Source organism: Ovis canadensis, chromosome 11, assembly GCF_042477335.2.
Source record: "Ovis canadensis isolate MfBH-ARS-UI-01 breed Bighorn chromosome 11, ARS-UI_OviCan_v2, whole genome shotgun sequence".
NCBI lineage: Eukaryota > Metazoa > Chordata > Mammalia > Artiodactyla > Bovidae > Ovis > Ovis canadensis.
Window position 1 is genome coordinate 11309964 of NC_091255.1, and position 24544 is coordinate 11334507.

At 38.8% G+C, this 24544-nt stretch overlaps 1 pseudogene; it reads right to left on the reverse strand.

The window, feature by feature from the left end:
• Positions 1 to 10649: 10649 nt before the first annotated feature.
• LOC138414794 (endogenous retrovirus group PABLB member 1 Env polyprotein-like) overlaps positions 10650 to 24544 on the reverse strand; it is a 59495-nt pseudogene continuing 45600 nt past the window's right edge.

Genomic DNA, 24544 nt, shown 5'->3' on the forward strand with positions numbered 1-24544 from the left:
GCGACAGTTAGAACTGGACATGGAACAACAGACTGTTTTCAAGTAGGAAAAGGAGTACGTCAAGGCTGTGTATTGTCACCCTGCTTATTTAACTTCTATGCAGAGTATATCATGAGAAACGCTGGGCTGGAAGAAGCACAAGCTGGAATCAAGATGCCATGAGAAATATCAATAAACTCAGATATACAGATGACACAACCCTCATGGCAGAAAGTGAAGAGGAACTAAAAAGCCTCTTGATGAAAGTGAAAGAGGAGAGCGAAAAAGTTGGCTTAATGCTCAACATTCAGAAAAGGAAGATCGTGGCATCTGGTCCCATCACTTCATGGGAAATAGATGGGGAAACAGCGGAAACAGTGTCAGACTTAGTTGTTTTTTTTTGGGGGGGGGTGCTCCAAAATCACTGCAGATGGTGATTGCAGCCATGAAATTAAAAGACTTCCTTGGAAGAAAAGTTATGACCAACCTAGATAGCATATTGAAAAGCAGAGACATTACTTTGCTAACAAAGGTCTGTCTAGTCAAGGCTATGGTTTTTTCAGTGGTCATATATGGATGTTTTTGAACTGTGGTGTTGGAGAAGACTCTTGAGAGTCCCTTGGACTGCAAGGAGATCCAACCAGTCCATTCTGAAGGAGATCAGCCCTGGGATTTCTTTGGAAGGAATGATGCTAAAGCTGAAACTCCAATACTTTGGCCACCTCATGTGAAGAGTTGACTCATTGGAAATGACACTGATTCTGGGAGGGATTGAGGGCAGGAGAAGGGGATGACAGAGGATGAGATGGCTGGATGGCATCACTGACTCAATGGACGTGAGTCTGAACTCCGGGAGTTGGTGATGGACAGGGAGGCCTGGCGTGCTGCGATTTATGGGGTCGCAAAGAGTCAGACACAACTGAGCAACTGAACTGAACTGAACTGACTGATTCTCCATATAATCATTTTTTGTTTGTTTTTCCTTCTCATTTATCTCTGTGTTGATTTCCAGTTTCATGATATTGTGATTAGAAAATATGCTTGAAATAATTTATATTCTCTTCAATATTTTGAGAATTGTTTTGTGTGTTCTAGTTTGTGGTCTACCTGTGATCATTCCTTGCACACTTGTAAAGGAAGTGCATCTTGTTTTTATTTTTGTCTGTTTTTGCATATAATGTTCTAAAATTATCAGTTAATTCTTACTATTCTATGTGGTCATTTGGGATCTCTGTTGCCTTACTAATTTTCTGCATGGAAGATCTGTCCACTGATGTTACTGAGATAACTAATCACCCCATTATCAAATTTTCAATTTCTCCCTTTATGGTCTGTTGGTATTTGTTTTATGTATAGAGATTCTCTTATATTGGGTACATATATGTTAATGAGTGGGATATCTTCTTATTTTTATTCTTTTTCATTTTATAATGTCCATTTTTTTATCTTTCTTTATGGTCTCTGTTTTAAAGTCTGTTTTGCCTGATATACGTATTATTACTCTCATTTTTTGGTCATTTCTATTTGCATGAATGTCTTTTTCCATTACCTCATTTTCAGTCTATAGCTGTCCTTCAACTTAACGTGGGTTTCTTGTAGATAGCATATTGCAGGCTCTTATTTTCTTATGTAATCTACTACTTTTGATTGGTGTATTTAGTCCACTTACATTTAAGATAATCATTGATAAATATGCATTTATTGCCATTCTAAACCTTGTTTTATAGTTTATTTTGGAGTTATTTTCTTTCTTTCTTTTTCTTTTTATCGTTTTTCTGGTTTGATGCTTTTCTTTCATATTGTGCTTGGGTTCTTTTCTGTGTGTGTGTGTGTGTGTGTGTGTGTGTGTGAATCTATTGAACATTTTTTTTTCTATTATAATTGCTATAACTATTTGCTTTAGACTGGTGGTCATATGAGCTCAAACACGTGCTAAAAAGCTTATATTTTCCTGCACCTTTCTTCCACATTTTATGATTTTGATATCCTCTTTTACATCATGTTCATTGTAGTTATCTTTGATTCCAAAGATTTGTGTGTGTGTGTGTGTGTACTGACTTAATTGATTTAATTTTCAGTTGTGATTTTCTATATCTTATAGATTCTTTACTATGTAAATTATACCTTTCAGTATTTCTTTTAGGATATGTTTAGTATTGCTGTATATTCTTTTAGTTTTTGTTTGTCTCAAAAATTATCTCTCTTTCTATTTTAAATTATAATCTTGTTATGCAAAGTCTTTTAGGTTGCAGGGTTTTCCCCTTTTAGGACTCTGAAACTCTTTTCACTTCTTTCTGGCTTCAATGTTCTTGAAGAAAGATGTACTGGGAGACTTCTGGGGTCCCCCTTTTCACTAACTTTGTTTTTATCATGCTGCCTTTTGAATACTCTCTTTATCTTTAACTGTTGCCATTTTCATTATAAAACCTTGATGTAAATCTGTTTGGTTTCATCTCGTTTGGAAACCTCTGTGCTTCCTGTACTTAGATAAGTTTCTTTTTTAGACTTGAAAATTTTTCAGCCATTATTTCTTGAAATACATTCTCAATCTTATTTTCTGTTTTTTTCTCCTAGGATCTCATTCAGGCCCAAGGACCATCACGAGCATGATATTACGCAGAGATTGGTATGCTTTATATTATTCCATAGGTCTAGTATATGGCTGTCATTTATTTATTTTTTTAAATTTATTATTTTTTTATTTTTTTATTTTTTAAATTTTAATATCTTTAATTCTTACATGCTTTCCCAAACATGAACCCCCCTCCCACCTCCCTCCCCATAACATCTCTCTGGGTCATCCCCATGCACCAGCCCCAAGCATGCTGCATCCTGCGTCAGACATAGACTGGTGATTCAATTCTTACATGATAGTATACATGTTAGAATGTCATTCTCCCAAATCATCCCACCCTCTCCCTCTCCCTCTCCCTATGAGTCCAAAGGTCCGTTATACACATCTGTGTCTCTTTCCCTGTCTTGCATACAGGGTCATCATTGCCATCTTCCTAAATTCCATATGTATGTGTTAGTATACTGTATTGGTGTTTTTCTTTCTGGCTTACTTCACTCTGTATAATCGGCTCCAGTTTCATCCATCTCATCAGAACTGATTCAAATGAATTCTTTTTAACGGCTGAGTAATACTCCATTGTGTATATATACCACAGCTTTCTTATCCATTCATCTGCTGATGGACATCTAGGTTGTTTCCATGTCCTGGCTATTATAAACAGTGCTACGATGAACATTGGGGTACATGTGTCTCTTTCAATTCTGGTTTCCTCAGTGTGTATGCCCAGAAGTGGGATTGCTGCATCATAAGGCAGTTCTATTTGCAATTTTTTAAGGAATCTCCACACTGTTCTCCATAGTGGCTGTACTAGTTTGCATTCCCACCAACAGTGTAGGAGGGTTCCCTTTTCTCCACACCCTCTCCAGCACTTATTGCTTGCAGATTTTTGGATCGCAGCCATTCTGACTGGTGTGAAGTGGTACCTCATTGTGGTTTTGATTTGCATTTCTCTAATAATGAGTGATGTTGAGCATCTTTTCATGTGTTTGTTAGCCATCCGTATGTCTTCTTTGGAGAAATGTCTATTTAATTCTTTGGCCCATTTTTTGATTGGGTCGTTTATTTATCTGGAATTGAGCTGCAGAAGTTGCTTGTATATTTTTGAGATTAGTTGTTTTTCAGTTGCTTCATTTGCTATTATTTGCTCCCATTCAGAAGACTGTCTTTTCACCTTGCTTATATTTTCCTTTGTTGAGCAGAAGCTTTTAATTTTAATTAGATCCCATTTGTTTATTTTTGCTTTTATTTCCAGTATTCTGGGAGGTGGATCATAGAGGATCCTGCTGTGATTTATGTCTGAGAGTGTTTTGCCTATGTTCTCCTCTAGGAGTTTTATAGTTTCTGATCTTACATTTAGAAATTTGTGTTTCTGTCTGCAGTTTCCATCGGTTGATTTCCATTACTCTATTTTCCAGATCAGTTATTCTTCAATATACAATTTTATATTTATTGCCTTTAGCTCAGCTTTCATCTCGGCAATTGAGTTTTCTAGTTTTAATTGCTCTTCTTTATAGTTTCTTTTTTTTTATTTTTTATAGTGGATTTTCATTTTTCTACCAATGTGTGCATGTGCTCAGTCCCTGAGTCATATCTGACTCAGCCCACCAAGCTCCTGTGTTCATGGAATTTTCCAAGCAAGAATACTGGAGTGGTTGCTACTTTATCCTCCAGGGTATCTTCCTGACACAGTAATAGAATTGGCAGGTGGATTCTTTACCACTGAGCCACCCAGCAACTTTTCTTAATTCCTTCAGTATTTTTATTACCTCATGTTTGAACTCTGGGTCTGTTAGATTGGTCTGTTTCATTGTTTGTTCTTTCAGGGGAATTATCTTTATCTTTTAATTGAAAGTGGTTCCTCTGCTTATTTATTTTACTTACATTTCTTTGATTCTATGAATTGAGAAACAGTTCCCTGCTATGGTCTTGAAGGGCCATTTTTAATGTGAGAGTGTCCATCTATAGGCTATATGAGATTAATATTTTGGTTTGAGGGTTTTTTTTATTATTATTAGTACTGATGCTTGCTACATCTTTCCTCAGTTTGTGCTGGTTATTATCCCCTTATTATGGGGGTGTGATTTTTGTTTTGGTGAGCGAAGCCTGCATAGAATGTTGAATGGGTCATCCTCTTTGCTCTCTAGTTGTCACAGTTCTGTTTGGGACTGGTTGTGTTCCTCAGTGGTTGGAATAGAAGTCTAAAGATCCATTTCTGAACTTCAGTGTGAGGTAGGTGAGACTAGAGTGTTTCCACTGGGAGAGGATCTACTGGTATTTCCTCTGCAGGAGCTATCTATCTAACTCTATCTTGGAGTTGCACCCTGTAGTTTCGCCTAGCACTCACTGTGTGGGCTTACAAAGTAATTGCTGTTGAAAGTGACTTCGACCCTGCCTCAGCTGTGGGGATGCAAGCAACCAGTTTGGGTATCCCTCAGTTGCTCACAAAGCCACCAGGACAGATTCATTGGCACAGATATGCTGAAGTCAGGCACCAGGACCACCATTGTTTTGTACCTGGATTCCCTATGCTAAGTATGATATCTGCCCAGGTGCTTACTCTCTCCACATGCACATGCTGGCAAAGCCTGCAGCCACTAACAGCTAACCTGCCCCAGCCATGGGAACACCAGTACTTCATTCACACATCCCACAGGCACTGAGCTTAGAAAGCTGCTATAATATAAATGTAAATCCATGGTGGCACAGTCACTGGGAGGTGATTCAGATTTCAGACCTGCTGATGAAATTGCACTGCCCTGGGGATCACCTCAGACTTCTGACCCAGCTCCACATATGAGCAACCTGCTGGTGCTTGCTTCCTCCCCAAGCTCACAGAAGAGAAGCTGTACCCAATGTGAGCATGTTTATGGCAGTCACACCATCTCTTTCTATTTGTTAACAACGGGGTGCTTAAAGCAGATCTAGACTCTGTCTCATGTATACCCTCAGTTACAGCTCAGACTACACTCCGGTCCCTTTAGCTTCTCTCTGTGCAGTCAACCCAAGTCCTCTCTCTGATTCTCTTCACTGAAGTCTATGTTTCAGCACTCAACTCCCATGCACACCAGTAAACATGTGTCTCAGGCTGAGTGCAGAAAGGTGGTCAAGACACTATGAACTGGTCTTTTTCTGTTCTGTCTGCTGCAATCCAGATGTTCCACTCTCCTTTGAGCCACTGAAGTTCCCTTTCTTTCCCAGTTGATCTCCCAGCCAGTGAAGGGGGTTCGGTTCATAGCCTGAGAGGGACTTTCCTCTTTCATAGCTCTCTCCCAGAGGCACAAGTACTGTCTTGATTCCTTTTTGTTTCTTCTCCTTTGGTTCAACATTGTTATGTGATAGATTTTACTACAATTTTGGTTCCATGAGCTCTTCTGTCAGTGTCCAGTAGGTATTCATTGAGAATTATTCAACATGTCGATGTATTATATTTTTGATGTATTTGTTGGTGGAGGTGTGTTACATGTCCTTCCATTTCACCGTCTTGATCTCCTTACCTGTTATTCTGTTGAAACAGACTTTATTTCATTTATTTATCATTTGTATGCATGCATGCTATGTTGCTTCAGTCATGTGCAACTCTTTCCAACTATATGGACTGTAGTCTGTCAGGCTCCTCTGTCCAAGGGATTCTCCAGGGAAGAATTCTGGAGTGGACTGTCATTCCCTCCTTCAGTTATTAATGATCTAATTTTATTATTATTTTTTTCTTATAACAATGTTGGATTTGTGTTTGTTCATCTTTTCCTAATACCTTTGTGGGTTTATGGTTACATTTTTTATTTTATTTTATTTTTTGTTTGTTTGTTTCCTGAGGTAGGATCCAATCATTATAAATTTCCCTTTTTGGACTTTTTTTCTAAATTCCATATGTTTTGGATATTTGAGTTTCAATTTTAATTTTTCTCCAGGAACTTACTGATTTCCTCTTTGATTTTTCTGGTAGCATTGTTTATTTAGTAGCATACTCTTTATCCTCCACATGTTTGTGACTTCTGCTGATTTTTTTTCATAGTAGTTAATTTATGGTTCATACCTTTGTAACTAAAAAAAGATGCTTGATATTATTTCAGTCTTAAATTTATTGAGCTTTATTTTGTGATCTAGCATTTCCATTTGCATGGAATAACTTTTAGTCTGTGTGTTTCTAAAACCAAAATGAGTCTCAAACATGTTGCATATAGATGAGTCTTGTTTTTTCTTGTTGTATTTGCTTGTTTTGTTGTCTTGTTTTTCCACTCAGCCACTTTGTGTCTTTGGATAATTTTCCCACTTATATTTAAAGTAATTTTTGATAGTTATATACTTATTATCATTCTAAAAATTGTGTTCTTCTTGTTTTGCACTTCTTTTTGGTTCCTTTTTACTTCTGTTGTTTTCTTCCTTTGCTATTTACTGACTATCTTTAGTGTTTAATAGTTGGTATCTATTGCATTTTTGTGTTACCTTGAAGTTCATAAATAATCACTGACATTTACATGTGATTATTTTAAATTGGTGATTAATAGGGAGGCCTGGCGTGCTACGATTCATGGGGTCACAAAGAGTTGGAAACGACTGAGTGACTGAAGGGAACTGAGTTTAAGTTGAAGATCTGTTAAGTTTGAATGCATTGTAATAATTGTGCATTTTACTCTCTCCCTGCATTTTGTTGTTGTTGTTGTTCTTGACATCATATTTTACATCATTCTGTTATTTGTTGCTTAGCTGCTCAGTCATGTCTGACTCTCTGTGGCCCCATGGACTGTAGCCCACCAGGCTCTTCTCTCCATAAGACTTTCCAGGCAAGAATACTGGAGTGGGTTGTCATTTCCTACCCCAGGGGATCTTCCTGACACAGAGATCAAACCTGAGTTTCTTGCATATCCTGCATTGACAGGCAGATTTTTTATCATCATGCTGCCCAAGAAGCCCTAATAGCTGTATTTATGTGTATATAATTTCTCTCTTGGCCTCATCTCAGTCCAGCCCATGAGATTATAGACTTCCAACCAGGTAAGTCTGAGAACCCATCAAGGTGTCAGGATCCAGGTTGCAGACCCTTGCATTGATAACCCTCCTGCAGGACCTAAGTGAGTCAGTCACTCAAAGTCTTCACCCTCAGTGTCCTCACCATGAGCCTGGAAGAGAGGTGGGCAGGGTGGAGGGGACCTCAAGTGTGTGCCATATGAGGAAGAAAGATAATGCAAAACAGGGTATGAAAATGTTGTTCAACATGATCATGTTTTAAAATCTGGGACACGTGCATGTAAGATAAACAGATGTTTCCCCAGTCAGTGGGCAGGACATTGGCCTTAATTTTCCAAAACAAAACAGAGTTGTCCTCATTTTAGTCCTTTCAGGATTTAAGGAACAAATATTTATTTACTGAATATTTAAAATTTTTACAATCATAATTCTTATTCCAGAAAAAAAGTACCATTTCTTATTCCATAAAACAGTACAATGTACTTATTGATAACACTAATTGCCTGCTTTCCCTGGTAGACCATAAGCTCCACAATGGCAGGGATCTTTGTTTTTGTTTCTTTTCTTTTTTTCCATTGATGCAGATCCAATACCTACAACAGTGCCTTGAATATAGTGTTTGGTAAATATTAGTTTAATGTTCAGAAATCCTTATGAAGTTATCAGTTTGGTTATTGAATGTTTTTGTAAAATGCGGGGCTCAAATCCTGTACAATGGGTACATTTACTTGACTCCATTCAAGACTGTGTGAATCAGGGAAATGTCAAATTTGAGTAAGAGCCTTTTAAGTATGTGCAGTGTGTGTCACTCTGCATAGCAGGTTGGGTTTTCTCCATAACTCCTCTTGTGCTGCATAGCCACAGAGATTGAGTAGGAATTCAGATTTCAAGCTCTGCTTCTCTTTGTTCTTCCTAAATGAGGACAGCTAATCACAAAGGAGATTGTCAGTGCTGAGGTCGTGGTGTTCTGAAGTGGGGTGAGAAGGTGATCAGGGAGTGGAAACTTAGCACAGCCTTGGCAGACAGCAGAGACAGGATCAGTGGTGCCCCAGGAAGATTGTTTTGTCCCCCCAGTGAACCATGATGGAGCACCTTCCCTATTCAGGCCTATAAAAGCACATAAGCCTTGGAAGTTAAACATCATGTCCCAAGTCACAGAGCTAAGATCTAAAGTCATAAAGCCAGACAACACAATCTAGGCTGTCTGCCTTGAAGACTTGTTTCCCCCACTGTTCCTCTTCTGCATTTGGCAACTCCAGATTCCAAACATATACTGAGAGCCTGTCATGAGGCAGAAACTATTCTAGACACTTGAGAGTCATCAGTGAGCAAAACAAAGATTCTTGTCAATAGGTGGGACTTGGAAGCAAGAGAATGACCTGGTGACCAAATCAATAATTTTGTGTTGAGCTCTTGCCTTAGGGGAGAGACAAGGACAGCTCTCTTTAAACTTCTCTAAAGGTACTCTTCGCTTCTCCCATATCGTCTCTGAATATTCTGCACATAATCTGGATTTGAGAGTTAGACCAGAAAGAAGGCTCAGTGCCAAAGAATTGATGCTTTTGAACTGTGGTGCTGGAGAAGATTCTTGAGAGTCCCATGGACTGCAAAAGATCAAGCCTATCAATCCTAAAGAAATCAAACCTGAACATTCATTGGAAGGACTGTTGCTGTAGCTGAAACTCCAATATTTTGTCCATCTAATGTGAAAAGCAGACTCATTTAAAAAGACCCGAATGCTGGGAAAGTTTAAAGGCAAAAGGAGAAAGGAGTGGCACAGAATGAGGTCATTAGGCATCATTACCAACTCAATGGACATGAATCTCAGCAAAGTCTGGGAGATAGTGGAGGACAGAGCAGCCTGGCATGCTGCAGCCCATTGGATCACAAAGAGTCAGACATGACAGTGACTAAACTTTCTGTTATTCCCTTAAATACTCATTGTGGACCTAGATAGTTTTGACAGTTTTGTCCTTTAAGTTTCCAACTAGCCTTCATACGTGTTAGGTCTACTTTCTCTATTGTATGGTTTCCCTTATCAGTTAGATTTTTTTCTTTCATAATATACATATTTCTAATTGATATATTTTACTTTCTTCTCAGATAAGTTTCCTTAACATTTTTTGTAAGGTTGGTTCAGTAGTGCTAAATTCTTTTTCCTTTTGCTTGTCTGTAAAACTATCTCTTTTTCTATCCAGATGATATCCTTGTGGAGTAGAGGATCCCTAAATGTCGATTTTTGTTTCCCTTTTATTATTTTCATTATATTATGCTGCTCCCTTCTGGCATGCAATGTTTCTACTAAAAAGTCAGCTGACTGTTGTTTAGTGTTTCCCTTGTTTGTACCTAGCCGCTTTTCCATTACTGCTCTTTAAGATTGTTTCTTTATCTTTAATTTGTGCCATTCTAAGTATAATGTCTCCTGGTAGAGATCTCTTTCACTTCATCTAGTTTGGGACTCTGTGATCCCTAGAACTGGTAAACGCTGTTTACTTCCTCAGCTTAGGGAAATATTCAGAGATTATTTCTTCAAATAATGTCTATATCACTCTCTTTCTGCCCCCTGAGACCCCTGTAATTTGAATATTAGCACTCTTAATGTTGACACAGGTCTCTTAAGTCATTCTCAATATTTCAAATAGTTTTTTTCTCTTTTCTGTTCTGCTTTAATTATCTCCACTCTTCTGTCTTCTAGTTCACTGATCCATTTATGTCTATCTCCTTACTTATCGTTGATTCATTTTAGTATATATATATATTTTTAAATTTCATTTGTTATAACTTCCACTGTTTGGTCCTACTTTGTACTTTCTAAGTCTTTGCTAATCTTCTCAGTGTATACACTGATTCTTCTTCCAAGTTCAGTGATCATCTTTATGATCATTACCTTAAAACCTTGGTAAGTTGGATTGCTTATCTCTATCTCACTTACTTCTTCTGGGGTTTTATCTTGTTAAATCATTTTAAATTTATTTATCTGTCTCCTCATTTTAACTAATCCTCAATTTACATATTGAGTATACTGGATATGTTTCCCATCTTGAGAGCTGGACTTCTATAGAAGATATCCTTTGGGGACTAGCAACAACTCCCCTCCTGTGAGCAAAGTTACATCTTCAAGTGATGCCCCCTATGTGAATTGTATGGGCCCTTCTTTTGCGGTGTGATTGTCTACTGCAGGCATGCTCATACCCCTGGCACAGTTTTCTACTAGATCTGAGGTGACTGGCCAAGGGGCCAGGGGCATCTTGGGGCTGGTGCTGGCACACTGGTAAATGGGGCTGTATTCCAGGGATGCTGGCTGTGGAGCCTTGAGGGTCCAAGTGCTGATATGAGCTTGTTGGTTTTGGGGACCAGGCTCAAGTGCAGCTTGCTACAGGGCCTTTGAGATTCAGAGCTAACGTGTTGGCCTGCTGATAGGCACTAATAGCCTAAAGAGAAGACTCCAAACTGTTTCCTGTATTCTCCAGTATTCTCAAGGTAGAATAACATCACTAAAAGGGCTTCTGTCAGTGTCTGTGTTCCCACCTGGAGTCCAAGTTGCCTCCTCTCTTTCTAGGAAGCTAAGATCAGAAAGTGAGTCTGACTCAGACTTTTTTAAAATTATTGACATTGTGATGGAATTCTGAGGATAAATCTCTTTACAAACAAAGTCTCCATTTCGTATAGCTCTCTTATATGCAAATCCTACTGGCCTTTTAAACGAGACCTTCTGAATGCTTGTCTTCCCCATATAGGACCTCAAATGTGGGAGCCTGATGTGGGGCTTGGACTCCTCATCCTTAGGGAAAACCTCTGCAATCTTGATAACCCTCTCATTTGTCAGTTGCCTTCTAGCAGGTGTGAGTCTTTACAGATTCTCTTCCCTGCATATACAGCTTGCTTTAGCTTTTCCTTTATATATACAGTTGTGGAAAATCTTTTCCTGATAATCCTCAGATTGTTCTTATAGAGAGTATTTCTGTAATTAGTTGCAATCTTGTGCTAATGGGAAGAAGTTAATTCAGGGTCTTCTTATCCTGGCCTGGTTACAGTCCCCTCCAATGTCTCATCTTGTCTTGGCTCAGCCAGCTATTCTTGTTATAGTTTATAAACAGTTTACCTTACAAAGAAAAAAGCAGATAAACAACTTCAGCACAAGATTTATGGCCTGTAAATACTTCATCAGAAGTCAATTGGGAATGAGAAAATGCAGTATGAGGTGTATTTAAAACTTTACCTCACAACATTGTAAAGTAATTAGCATCCAATTAAAATAAACTAATAAAAAAAACTTTTACTAAGTATAATTGTTATTAAAAGAAATTGATTACATTTTTCTTCTGTTTCTAAATATTTTCTTAATTTGGAGCAATTATTAAGGAGATTGAGAAAGAGTTCCTTAGTGATCAAAGCAAAGAAACAGAGAGAAACAATAGAATGGGAATGACCAGAGATCTATTCAAGAAAATTAGAGATACCAAGGGAACATTTCATGCAAAAATGGGCACAATAAAAGACAGAAATGGTATAGGCTTAATATAAGCAGAAGATATTAAGAAAAAGGTAGCAAGAATATATAGGAGAACTATACAAAAAGAACTATCTTCTTGATCAAGATAACCACAGTGGTGTGATAACTCACCTAGAGTCAGACATCCTGAAGTCCAAAGTGAAGTGAGCCTTAGGAAGTATCACTATGTACAAAGCTAGGGGAGGTGATGGAATTCCAGCTATATTATTTCAAGTTCTAAAAGATGATGCTGTTAAAGTGCTGCACTCAATATGCTAGTAAGTTTGGAATACTCAGCAGTGGCCACAGCACTCGAAAAGATCAGTTTTCATTTGAATCCTAAGGAAAGGCAATGCCAAAGAATATTCATACTACAGCACAATTGCATTTACCTCATATGCTAGCAAAGTAATGCTCGAAATTCTCCGATTAAGGCTTCAACAGTACATGAATTGAGAATTTCCAGATGTTCAAGTTGGATTTATAAAAGACACAGGAACAAGAGTTCAAACTGCCAAAATCCATTGGATCATGGAAAAAGCAAGAGAATTCCAGAAAAAAAAAATCTATTTCTTCATCATTGACTATGCTAAAGCCTTTGACTGTATGGATCACAACAAATGAAAACACTTAAAGAGATGGGAATACCAGACAATGTGACCTGCCTCCTGAAAAATCTGTATGCATCTGAAGAAGCAACACTTAAAAATCAGACATGGAACAATGGACTATTTCCAAATTTGGAAAGGAGTTCATCAAGGGTGTATATTGTATATTGTCACTCTGCTTATTTAACTTGTATGCAGAGTACATCATGTGAAACGTGGGGCTGGATGAAGCACAAGCCAGAATCAATATTGATGGGAGAAATTACAAGAACCTCAGATATGCAGATGACACCACCCTTATGGCAGAAAGTGAAGAGGAACTGAGGGACCTCTTCATGAATGTAAAAGAGGAGAGTGGAAAAGCTGGCTTAAAACTCAACATTCAAAAATCTAAGATCATGGTGTTCAGTCCCATCACTTCATGGCAAATAGATGGGGATACAATGGAAACAGTGACATACTTTGTTTTCTTGGGCTCCAAAATCATACAGATGATGACTGGAACCATGAAATGAAAAGACACTTGCTCCTTGGAAGAAAGGCTATGGCCAACATAGACAGCATATTAAAAAGCAGAGACATTACTTTGTCAACAAAGGTCTATCTAATTAAAGCTATGATTTTTCCAGTAGTCATGTGTAGATGTGGTAGTTGGACTATAAAGAAATCTGAGCCCCGAAGAATTGATGCTTTTGAACTGTGGTGTTGGAGAAGACTCTTGAGAGTTCCTTGGACAGCAAGGAGATCCAACCAGTCCATCCTGAAGAAAATCAGTGCTGAATATTCATTAGAAGGACTTAAGCTGAAGCTAAAGCTTCAATACTTTGGCCACCTGATGCGAAGAGCTGACTCACTGGAAAACACCCTGATGCTGGGAAAGATTGAAGGCGGGAGGAGAAGGGGACGACAGAGGATGGTATGATTGTACTATATCACTGACTAAATGGACTTGAGTTTGAACAAGCTCCAGGTGTTGGTGATGAACAGGGAAGGCTGGTTTACTGCATCCATGGGGTCGCAAAGAGTTGGATGTGACTGAGCAACTGAACTGAACTGAACTGAACTGAAAATACAGTAAAACCCACTGCAGTATTAGAAAAGTTCAAAAAATAATCTCATTATGTGTAAGTTAACATTGTTATCGGAATGATTGGGGTGAATTCCCTGTTAAAAAAAAAAAAAAACAACTCCTCACATTTTTAAATATATTTCAAGGTGTATTATGCAGTTATACAGAATGGGAAAGCAAATACAACTTTGCTAAACTAAAATAGATGATGATGACTACTTTCTATTTAATTTATACCTAAGAAGCTCTTATGGGGACTTTCAACATGGCAGAGGAGTAAAACGTGGAGATCCCTTTCCTCCCTACAAATATATCAAAAATAATCTGCATGTGGAACACCTTCTGAACTCTGAAAGAAGATCTCAGACTTTCAAAAGGCAAGCTAATCTCCACAGAATGAGATAAGGCAAAAGATATAAGAAAAAAAAGAGAGAGAGAGAGAGAGAGAGAGAGAGAGAAAGAAAGAGAGACAAAGGAATTGGAATGGGGACCTGTTCCTTAGGGAGGGAGTAATGAAGGAGGAAATGTTTCTGCTTACTGGAGAATCCATCATGGTTGAGGATAGGGGGAGCATTGAAACTTAGAAAAGAATGCAGCTATAGGTACTCAAAAGGTAAAATGGAGAGAATTCACCACAGAAATCAGTGCCAACCAGCACTTCCCAGTCTGAAACGTTTGTCTGCATGCTTGCTACAGTGAGTAGGGGCTGGGAGCTGAGCCTCAGGCTTCTGAAGTTGGACCACAAGGAAAACACTAAGATTGTTTGCCATGAAGACACTCTGAGAGGCCTAGTGTGATGCTTCTGAGGGAGTCCGAGGAAAATCCTGAACTTGCCAAGGAGGTAAGAGATCACTCTTGCAGGGACCCTCTAACTGCTCACACACAAACTGGGGGACCTCACCATCACATGTGCCATAGGTGGAATGAACTGTGACTGTGGACTGTGACCCTAGTGGTAGACATGCTGACCAGCCACTGCTAAGGCTGTTGTGTGTGTGCTAGAGGCAGGACTAACCATGATTGCAATTTGCAATCCCAGAGCGGGGAAAGCAGTCTGGTTGGCTGCTACCAAAGCTTGAACAAATGCCAGAGGTGGAGGAAAAGATGCCACTGCAGTCTCAACACCAGGGGTTACAGGTTCTACCAAGCTGTGGGCAAGAACAGGTCATGCCCACACCTTCTTGGGAGCCTATGCAGCTTGGCTCTGTTAAGGGACTCACAACCTGGGGTCAGTTCCCATGGAAGAGTGCATGACCCACCTCAGACTGTAGCAAGTTCCCACAGGCCTTGGCCCCAGTAGACATTCCTCACACACCCCAGTTGTGTCTGCCATGTCTCTTCTTCTTCCGAGCCCAACAGAGCTAGTGAGCCCTGATAAGCTGCCACGCTTGCCCTCTCTTGTTTGGGTGGGAACAGACACCAGAGAGCAACCTACAAACAGAAGTGGGGCAAAAACCAAAGCTGAGCACCAGGGGCTAAAGAAAAGGAAAGGAATTTGCTCCTGCATCTATAGGTGCAACAGATTAAGCCCCCATAATTAGCTTGAGACTGTGGACTTGATGGGGGTGGGGAGGCAACTGTGAATTTTGAAAGCAAAAACAATCTAGAGTAAGGTCAGATCTGAGTCTGAACTGAATCCATAGCAACCACAGCAGGCCCAGAGATGTTCCTAGAAATATTGGAGGATTTCCTGAGCAGGCAGGTGGGCTGGTACTCATGTGGCAAGGAAAATGGTGGACATAAGAGGACATTCTTATTACTAACACTCTTTCTCTCTGTGTATATATATCTGTTATTTTGTTTTTTTTTCTTCTTTTTTATATTGTGCTATTATTCTTTATTGTAATTCCTTGATTTTTAATTTTTTTTTATTTTTAAATTAATTTTATTTTCTTTCTATGTTTACAGTCCTATTTCAGTATATTGCCTTTTTTCTTGGTTTTTTTGCTCTGCATTTTTTGTAGCCTAGTTTTTAATACTCATTTTCACTTAAAGATTTGTTAATTGACTTTTGATTGTTCTCTTCATTTTTGGTTCCTATTTTTATTCTTTTAAAAAATCTCTCACTTTTCTCTATTATTTTCTTTTTGCTAGCGTGTGAGTTTCCTTGGGTATTCTTGTCTACTGAGTGTTATTTTCACAACTTGTCTTGAAGTTTTGTCCACCCATTCTTTTCTGTTTGTATCCTTGTTTGACTTGCTTTTCCCCTATTTCTTTTTTTTTTCTTTTTGCTTTCCTTTCTTCTTTATTCTGCTTTGTTGTTTTTTTTGTTTGTTTGTTTTGTTTTGTTTTTGTTTATTTTTTCTAGCTCTATTTTTCTCTTCTGTGCTTTGGGACATGTTGCTACAGTAAGGGTTCAGGCCTGAATCTCCAAGTTGGGACAACAGAATTTAGGATATGGGGCCACCAGAGAACTCCTGACCATACAGAACATTAATCAGCACAAGCTCTCCCCAGAACCACTATCTCAACACAAAAAACAGGTCCCATTCAAAAATCAGCTGGCTCCAGTGATGGATGTCTAATGCCAACCATTACAAGACATGTACACAATCGGGCCTTCTAGCAGACAGGCTGCCCAAAGCCACACCAAATCCAAAGACACACCCCAAAACAACAAAGGATACCAGTACTGCCTTTCAGGGATATTAGAAGCAGCTCCACACAAGAGAACAAAGAAACCATTCCCCCCACCAGGAAACCTTCAAAAGATACTGGTCTAACCCCATCCACTGGGAGCAGGATCCACAAATAAGTGGAATGATGACCTTCCAGGCTGGAGAAAAAAGACTCCAAATATAGTAAATTAAACAAAACAAAAAGACCAAGAAACATGCAGCAGATGAAAGCACATGGTAAACAAAAGCACAGGACCAAACCAATGAAGAGAAAATAACAATCTATTTGACAAAGATAGCTTCAGATTGTGCATAGTTCAAACTCCACAAAATTTCACTCATTTCATAGGCTAGCAAAGTAATGCTCAAAATCTTTCAAGCTAGACTTCAACAGTATGTGAACCAAGAACTTCCAGATGTACAACCTAGGTTTATAAAAGGCAGAAGAACCAGAGATAAAATTTCCAACATCTGTTGAATCATAGAGAAAGGCAAGAGAATTCCAGAAAAAAAGCATCAGCATTTACTTCAGACTGCACAAAAGACTTTCACTGTGTAGATCACCAAAAAAATGTGGATAATTCTTAGAGAAATGGGGAAACCAGACTACCTTACTTGCTTTGTATAAAACCTATATGCAGGTAAGGAAGCAACAGTTTGAACTGGGCATGGAACAATAGACTGGTTTAAAATTGGGAAAGCAGTACGTCAAGGCTGTATATTTTTACCCTGCTTATTTAACTTCTATTCAGAATACTTCATTCGAAATACCAGGCTGGATGAATCACAGGCTGGAATCAAGATTGCCAGAAAAAATATCAATAACATCAGATATGAAGATGATATCACCCTTATAGCAGAAAGTGAAGAGGAACTAAAGAGCCTCTTTATGAAGATGAAAGAGGAGAGAGAAAAATCTGGCTTAAAACTCAGCATTCAAAAAACAAAATCATGGCATCCAGTCCCATCACTTCATGGCAAATATATGGGGAAAGAATGGAGACAGTGACAGACTTTATTTTCTTGGGTTCCAAAATAAATGCAGATGGTGACTGCAGCTATGAAATGAAAATAACCTTTCTCTTTCGAAGGAAAACTATGACCAACCTAGACAGCATATTAAAAAATAGAGACATTTGCCTAAAAACATCTATATAGTCAAAGCTATGGTTTTACCCATAGTCATGTACAAATATAAAAGCTGAACAATAAAAAAAGTTTGAGCTCCAAAGAATTGATTCAAACTGTAGCGCTGGTGAAGACTCTAGAGAGTTGCTTGGACAGCAAGGAGATCAGACCAGTCAGTCCTAAAGGAAATCAATCCTGAATATTCATTGGAAAGACAGATGCTAAAGCTGGGGCTCCAATATTTTGACCACCTGATGTGAAGAGCTAACTCATTGGAAAAGACCCTGATGCTGGGAAAGACTAAAGGCAGGGGGGAAAAGGAACAACAGAGGATGGGATGGTTCGATGGCATCACCAGTTCAATGGACATGAATTTGAGCAAGCTCCTTAAAATGGTGAAGGACATGGAAGACTGGAGTACTGCAGTCCATGGGATCACAAATAGTCAGACATCACTGAGGGACTGAAAAACACCAACATTTGAAAAAGAATTCAGAGTAATGGTAGTAAAGATGTTTCAAAATCCCAAAAGTATAATTGAGAGCACAGTTAAGTAGAAGAGAGGCATGAACTGGGAAGATACCAGAAATGTTGAACTAGGACCTAGAAGAAATAAAGAATAGACTAATCGGAAAAGAAGTATGTGAAGATTCTATATCGTCACCCTGTTTATTTAACCTATATGCAGAGTACATCATGAGAAATGCTGGGCTGGATGAAGCACTAGTCAAAATCAAGATTGCTGGGAGAAATATCAATATCAGATATACAGATGACACCACCCTTATGGCAGAAAGTAAAGAACTAAAGAGCCTCTTGATGAAGGTAAAGAGGAGAGTGAAAAAGCTGACTTAAAACTTAACATTCAGAAAACTAAGATCACAGCATCTGGCCCCAGGGGAGGCAATGGAAACAGTGACACACTTTATTTGGGGGCGGGGCTCCAAAATCACTGTAGATGGTGACTGCAACCATGAAATTAAAAGATACTTGCTTTTTGGAAGAAAAGCTATGACCAACCTAGACAGCATATTAAAAAGCAGAGATGTTACTTTGCCAACAAAGGTCCGTCTAGTCAAGGCTATGATTTTTCCGATAGTCATATATAGTTGTGAGATTTGGACTATAAAAAAGTTGAGCACTGAAGAATTGCTGCTTTTGAACTATGGTGTTGGAGAAGACTCTTGAGAGCCCCTTGGACTACAAGGGGACCTAACCAGTCCATCTTAAAGGAAATCCATCCTGAATATTAGTTGGAACGATTGATAAAGCTGATGCTCCAATACTTTGGCCAGCTGATGAAAAGAACTGACTCATTTGAAAAGACCTTGATGATGGGAAAGACTGAAGACTGGAGGAGAAGTAGATGACAGAGGATGAGGCAGGTGGATACCATCACCAACATGATGGACATGAGTTTGGGCTGGCTGTGGGAATTGGTAATGGATAGGGAAGCCTGTCATACTGCAGTCTATGGGGTCATAGAAAATAGGTCATAACTGAGTGACTGAACTGAACTAAAATGATGAACATCACATTATCTGAATTAAAAAAAAAAAAAACTGAGAGAAAAAAACGGTATATCAACTGAAGCAGAACTGATAAGTGACCTGGAAGATAGAATGTTGGAAATGATGCAGAACAGAATAAAAGAAAACAAATATTGAAAAGGAATGAGGAAAGTCTCAGATATGTCTGAGGCAGCATTAAGCACATCAACATTCAAATTATAAAGGTCAAAGAAGACAAAGAGAAAATGAAAGGGTATGAGAAAATATTTGAGAAGATTACAGTCAAAAGCTTCTTGAACATGGGAAAAGAAATAGATACCCAAGTCCAGTCATCCCAGAGTCCCAAAAAAGTTAAAGAGAAGCATGTTAAGAATAAAACTAAAGAAAGTTAAACACAAAGAAAAAAGAAAGTTAAAATCATAAAGGGAAAAAGAACAAATAACATATAAGAGGAGCCCCATAAGGCTATATTCAGCATAAACTCCACAGGTCATGAGAAACTGGCAGGATATACTTAAATTAATTAAGGGGGCGGGGGAGCTGCAACCAATATTTCTCCACCCAGGAAGAATTTCACTCAGATTTGACACAGACATAAGAAATATTCATGTAAGTGTGCTAAGTCGCTTAGTTATGTCTGACTCTTTATGACCATATGCACTGTAGCCTGCCAGGATCCTCTGTCCATGGGATTTTCCAGTCAAGAATACTGGAGTGGGTTGCTATGCCCTCCTCTATGGGATCTTCCCAACCCAGGGATTGAACCCATGTCTCTTCCATCTCCTGCCTTGAGGGGCGGCTTCCTTACCATTAGCATTCCATAGGAAGTCCTTTCAGATAAGCAAAATTAAGATAATTCAGCACCACAAAACGAGCTTCACAACAAATACTAAAGAAACTTTTCTAGACAAGAAATACAAGAGAAAAAGCAGACCTACAAAAACACAAAGGAATAAAGTAATTGGTAATAGGAAAATGTACACCAATAATTACTGTAAATGGATCTAATGATGTGACCAAAAGATGCAGACTGGCAGAATGGTTACCAAAAATAGACCCCAATAGTTGACGTCTACAAGAGACCCAATCCAGATCTAAGGACAAACACAGCCTGAGAGAGAGGCAATGTAAAAAGTTATTTCACACAAAAGGAAAACAACAGTGAGAGTAACTGTACTTGTATCAGATAAAATAAATTTTAAACTGAAAACTATTACAAAAGACAAGGAAGGACACTTCAAATGATTGAGGGATTAATCCATAAACAAGATATAACAAAAATTAATATTTATGCACCCAACATAGGAACAACCTCAATACATAAAGGCAAATGGTAACAACCATAAAAGTGAAAATTGACAGAAATAAAATAATAGTGGGGGAATGTAATACCCCTCTCAAAACAATATAAAGATCAACCAGACAAAAAATTAATACAGAAACACAAGCACTAAATGACACTTTGGATCATATGAACATAGTTGATATTTACAGAACTTTTCACCCAAAATAGTAGAATGCACATTTTTCTCAACTGCACACATAGCATTCCCATGGATAGATCATGTCATTAGGTCACCAATCAAGCTTTGGTAAACACACAAACAAACAAACAAAAAAGTGACATTGTATCCAACATTTTTTTTTCCCAAAACACTATAAAATTAGATATTAACATAGGCAGACAATTAAATAAATAAATAAAAGCACATGGAAGTTAAACAATATTTTTCTGAATAACCAAGAGGTTCGTGAATAAATCAAAGGAGAAGTAAAAAGTACCTTGAAACAAATGACAATGAAAATATGAGTACTTAAAACTTTGGGGATGCAGAATGCAGTGCTAAGAAGGACATTTATAGCAAAACAAATTTACCCTAAGACATAATTCAGCTCAGTTCAGTTCAGTTTAGTCACTCAGTCGTGTCCAACTCGCTGCGACCCCATGAATCGCAGCATGCCAGCCCTCCCTGTCCATCACCATCTCATGGAGTTCACCCAGACTTATGTCCATCGAGTAAAAATGCCATCCAGCCATCTCACCCTCAGTCGTCCCTTTCTCCTCCTGTCCCCAATCACTCCCAGCATCAGAATCTTATCCAATGAGTCAACTCTTCACATGAGGTGGCCAAAGTTCTGGAACTTCAGCTTTAGCATCATTCCTTCCAAAGAAATCCCAGGGTTGATCTCCTTCAGAATGGACTGGTTGGATCTCCTTGCAGTCCAAAGGAATCTCAAGACTCTTCTCCAACACCACAGTTCAAAAGCATCAATACTTCATCACTCAGCCTTCTTCATAGTCCAACTCTCACATCCATACATGACCACAGGAAAAACCATAGCCTTGACTAGATGGACCTTAGTCGGCAAAGTAATGTCTCTGCTCTTGAATCTGCTGTCTAGATTGGCCATAACTTTCCTTCCAAGGAGTAAGCTTCTTTTAATTTCATGGCTGCAGTCACCATCTGCAGTGATTTTGGAGCCCAACAAAATAAAGTCTGACACTGTTTCCACTGTTTCCCCTTCTATTTCCCATGAAGTGATGGGACCGGATGCCATGATCTTAGTTTTCAGAATGTTGAGCTTTAAGCCAACTTTTTCACTTTCCTCTTTCACTTTCACCAAGAGGCTTTTTAGCTTCTCTTCACTTTCTGCCATAAGGGTGGTGTCATCTGCATATCTGAGGTTATTGATATTTCTCCTGGCAATCTTGATTCCAGCTTGTGTTTCTTCCAGTCCAGCGTTTCTCATGATGTACTCTGCATAGAAGTTAAATAAGCAGCGTGACAATATACAGCATTGACATACTCCTTTTCCTGTTTGGAACCAGTCTATTGTTCCATGCCCAGTTATAACTGTTGCTTCCTGACCTGCATACAGATTTCTCAACAGGCAGATTAGGTAGTCTGGTATTTTCATCTCTTTCAGAATTTTCCACAGTTTATTGTGATACACACAGTCAAAGGCTTTGGCATAGTCAATAAAGCAGAAATAGATGTTTTTCTGGAACCCTCTTGCTTTTTCCATGATCCAGCCGATGTTGGCAATTTGATCTCTGGTTCCTCTGCCTTTTCTAAAACCAGCTTGAGCATCTGGAATTTCACGGTTCACATATTGCTGAAGCCTGGTTTGAAGAATTTTGAGCATTAATTTACTAGCATGTGAGATGAGTGCAATTGTGTGGTAGTTTGAGCATTCTTTGGCATTGCCTTTCTTTGGGATTGGAATGAAAACTGACCTTTTCTAGTCCTGTGGCCACTGCTGAGTTTTCCAAATTTGCTGGCATATTGAGTGCATCACTTTCACAGCATCATCTTTAAGGATTTAAAACAGATCAACTGGAATTCCATCACCTCCACTAGCTTTGTTTGTAGTGATGCTTTCTAAGGCCCACTTGACTTCACATTCCAAGATGTCTGGCTCTAGATGAGTGATCACATCATCATGATTATCTGGGTCGTGATGATCTTTTTTGTACAGTTCTTCCATGTATTCTTGCCACCTCTTTTTAATATCTTCTGCTTCTGTTAGGTCCATATCATTTCTGTCCTTTATCGAGCCCTTCTTTGCATGAAATGTTCCCTTGGTATCTCTAATTATCTTGAAGAGATCTCTAGTCTTTCCCATTCTGTTCTTTTCCTCCATTTCTTTGCATTGATCGCTGAAGAAGGCTTTCTTATTTCTTCTTGCTCTTCTTTGGAACTCTGCATTCACATGCTTATATCTTTCCTTTCCTCCTTTGCTTTTCACCTCTCTTCTTTTCACAGCTATTTGTAAGGCCTCCCTAGACAGCCATTTTGCTTTTTTTGCATTTCTTTTCCATGGGGATGATCTTGATCCCTTTCTCCTGTACAATGTCACAAACCTCATTCCAGAGTTCATCAGGCACTCTATCTATCAGATCTAGGCCCTTAAATCTATTTCTCACTTCCACAGTATAATCATAAGGGATTTGATTTAGGTCACATCTGAATGGTTTAGCGGTTTTCCCTACTTTCTTGTATATGAGTCTGAATTTGATAATAAGGAGTTCATGATCTGAGCCACAGTCAGCTCCTGGTCTCGTTTTTGTTGACTGTATAGAGGTTCTCCATCTTTGGCTGAAAGAAATATAATCAACCTGATTTCGGTGTTGACCATCTGGTGATGTCCATGTGTAGAGCCTTCTCTTGTGATTGTTGGAAGAGGGTGTTTGCTATGACCAGTGCATTTTCTTTGCAAATTTTATTATTCTTTTCCCTGCTTCAGTCCGCATTCCAAGGCCAAATTTGCCTGTTACTCCAGGTGTTTCTTGACTTCCAACTTTTGCATTCCAGTCCCCTATAATGAAAAGGCCATCTTTTTTGGGTGTTAGTTCTACAAGGTCTTTTAGGTCTTCATAAAACCGTTTGACTTCAGTTTCTTCAGCATTACTGGTTGGGGCATAAACTTGGATAACTGTGATATTGAATGGCTTGCTTGGAGACGGACAGAGATCATTCTGTCATTTTTGAGATTGCATCCAAGTACTGCATTTCGGACTCTTTTGTTGACCATGATGTCTACTCCGTTTCTTTTAGTTTTTCCTGCCCACAGTAGTAGAAACAATGGTCATCTGCGTTAAATTCACCCATTCCAGTCCATTTTAGTTATCTGATTCCTAGAATGTCGACGTTCACCCTTGCCATCTCCTGTTTGACCACTTCCAATTTGCCTTGATTCATGGACCTGACATTCCAGGTTCCTATGCAATATTCCTCTTTACAGCATTGGATCTTGCTTCTATCACCAGTCACCTCCACAGCTGGGTATTGTTTTTGCTTTGGCTCCATCACTTCATTCTTTCTGGAGTTATTTCTCCACTGATCTCCAGTAGCATATCGGGCACCTAATGACCTGGGAAGTTCCTCTTTCAATATCCTATAATTTTGCCTTTTCATGCTGTTCATGGGGTTCTCAAGGCAAAAATACTGAAGTGGCTTGCCATTCCCTTCTCCAGTGGACCACATTCTGTCAGACCTCTCCACCATGACCCACCCATCTTGGGTTGCCCTGCAGGCATGGCTTGGTTTCATTGAGTTAGACAAGGCTGTGGTCCTAGTGTGATGAGATTGACTAGTTTTCTGTAAGTATGGTTTCAGTGTGTCTGCCTTCTGATGCCCTGTTGCAACACCTACCATCTTACTTGGGTTTCATGGTTCCTGACCTTCAACGTGGGATAGCTCCTCTAGGCCCTCCTGTACAGCATCAAATAAACAGCCTAACCTTTTCTCCTTGAAAAAGTAGAAGAAGAACAGCAACAGCAACAACATAACGAAGTTAGTCAAAGGGAAGAAATAATAAAGGTCAGAGCAGAGATAAATGAAAAATAAATGAAGGAGACAACATAAATATTAATAAAAATGTTGGCAGGTTCTGTAAGAAGATAAACAGAATTGTCAAATCATTGATAGGCACATAAAATGGGGGGGTCATAAATCAATAAGATTAGAAATGAAAAAGGAGAAGTGACAAAAGACACTGTAGAAGTACATAAAATCATGAGAGACTTCTATGAGCAAATCTATGGCAATAAAACAGGCAACCTGAAAGAAACGGACAAATTCTTAGATAATTATAG